The sequence below is a fragment of the Triplophysa rosa genome, linkage group LG25 (assembly GCF_024868665.1).
Source record: "Triplophysa rosa linkage group LG25, Trosa_1v2, whole genome shotgun sequence".
Lineage (NCBI taxonomy): Eukaryota > Metazoa > Chordata > Actinopteri > Cypriniformes > Nemacheilidae > Triplophysa > Triplophysa rosa.
In genome coordinates, this window is record NC_079914.1 from 16107865 (window position 1) to 16110264 (window position 2400).

At 36.3% G+C, this 2400-nt stretch overlaps 1 long non-coding RNA gene across 1 annotated transcript; it reads right to left on the reverse strand.

The window, feature by feature from the left end:
- Positions 1 to 611: 611 nt before the first annotated feature.
- LOC130548409 (uncharacterized) lies at positions 612 to 1756 on the reverse strand. The gene is made up of 3 exons (XR_008962030.1): positions 1730 to 1756; positions 1530 to 1635; positions 612 to 718 (listed from the first exon to the last, which is right to left on the reverse strand). It is a non-coding gene; the product is annotated as an uncharacterized LOC130548409 (long non-coding RNA).
- Between the last annotated feature and the right edge of the window lie 644 nt (positions 1757 to 2400).

Consider the following 2400-nt stretch of genomic DNA (forward strand, 5'->3'; position numbering starts at 1 on the left):
TAAATCCTTTAAGAGACTTCACATGGATATTTAAACCACCAAATATTGACAACTGATCTATTAGTGTGGTGAAAACGTTTAAAAACTGGACTTTTTCATCTTAATGTTGACATTTGCTTGGACTTGCCCTTATCTAATGTGTGTGACAATTCACAAATAGACAGAATAGGCCAGAGTCTGCTAAGAAATATAGAGGGTTTTTTTTACACTGGTAAGGCTACATGCACATGCACACTCCGTTTTTTAGGATTACAAGCAGGGTGTGAGTATGGTAATGTTCTGTTCACACAGCAGATTACAGTCACAACTACAATGATGTCTGTACTGTATGAACAAGCAACCAAACTTGATATGTAGTTTGATATAGAAAAACAAGTTATAATGATTATTGATTTTATTGCTTATACGTAATCTCTCTTTGAACACAAANATATTAAAGGATTTGTGTTTCTGCTTATATGAATTGTTAAGATAAAGAAAAGAGGAGAACACAATAATTTAGTTGATAAAGATGTGCTTTAAATACACGTTAAATACAGAACACTTATATTAAATGCATAAAACCAACAACATGAAGTGATTAACATGCTGAGCAAAAAAAACGAAACAGACCTGATTCTCTGAGGAGGGAAGTAGCTATGTCAAGCCTCAACTTGTCCACTGCCTTCTGTGAAGTGTGAATATTTATCGCCTCCCCCAGTAAAATGTTCTCTGCAAACTGAAGAGAACTTTGATTAGCAAAATGGCACAAGCAATGCATTATGTCAACCGGCACTGGGAGAACACCCCATAACACCCAATGTACTTGTTACTTTATGAAAGAATGGCATCTACAATTTGTCTCTCTGTTTCATTCTTATTCCAAGGTCACCGTAGTCCAGTTTGAATCCAGTCCAGATGACTACTGAGGCACCCGGATCCGGTCCAAATCCAATTCAGATGATCACAGTAGTCACCTGGATACAATCCGAATTCAAACTAGAAGGTGACCACAACAGCACTGACAACTAGACGTGTCTTAAAGACAGATCGCCTGTGAAGACTTTGTCAACTAGATGACCATCTGCACAAATCCTCAGCTAAAACCATGAGAACCAGACCAGTCCTCTGCAAAAAGGACTCCATTCATCTGTGAAACTGAATGAATATTATGAATGATATCAAACCACAAGAGAATTTAATTTAGCTGAATTATGACATAACTGTTGCACATTCCACTGTTTTGCACTCTATCTACCATTATCTATCTTATTTTTCTTTTTAAATATCCCTGCTTGTAAATATATATATTGTATATAGTACACACACGCACACACGCACGCACGCACACACACACACATACAGTAATATCTGTATGCATCTGTTTTTATATATATTTTTATTCTGTTAGTGTTATGTGTGCACCAAAGGTCTGAGAGTAATGCAATTTCAATCCTCTATATGTACTGTATGTACTGTACATGTGGCAGAATTGACAATAAAGCAGACTTTGACTTTAATTGTTACTGATGGTAGCATTCCACACCCACTTTTAAGGCCAGGACACCACAGGATGAGCCATCTTGCTGACATCTATGAGGGAGACTGCTGCATGTCCACCTTGAGACATTGTAGCCCTTTTTCCTCATGAATGCTCTAAAGGAAATACAGTATGTGTGAAATCTGTTGCAGATCACAATTTAACAACTGAAAAGACACAAGTACAACTACTTTTTAAATTCAATTTTACCTTGTAGACTCCAGGCATCTATTCATCTTTGTGTCAGTTTCTCCTAGTGGATCCATGAAAATGGTTCTTTTCTCGTGTGGGTACATAACCTTTTTATTATTGACATGGAATCACAACATACATTAGGCAGAAACCTATGGTATTAGTGGTATTAGTGAAATTGTACAGTATGGGGTATTGTAGATTAATTTTAATAATTGAGGGCATGTGTGGATTGCCCAATATAGTTAAAGGGATAGTTCACTCAAAAATAAATTCTGTCATGAATGACTCACTCTCTAGTTGTTCCAAATCTGTAAACATTTCTTTGTTTGATTGAACACAGAGAAAGATATTTGGAAGAATGCTTGTAACCAAACTGTTCTTGACCACCATTGACTCCCATAGTAGGGAAATTTACAATGGTAGTCAAAAGTGCCCGAGAACTGTTTGCTTTCCTTCATTTTTCAAAATATCTCATTTTGTGCTCAACAGAACATTTCATTACGTACATTTAAATTTACGCATTTGGCAGAAAGTTTTATCCAAAGCGACTTACATTGCATTATACCTTTACATTTGTATCTGAGTATGTACAATCCTCTGGGGTCGAACCCATGAACTTGGCGTTGCTTGCTCCATGCTCTTATCACTGAGCTACAGGAAAGAATAAAAAATAAGAAATATTTTTT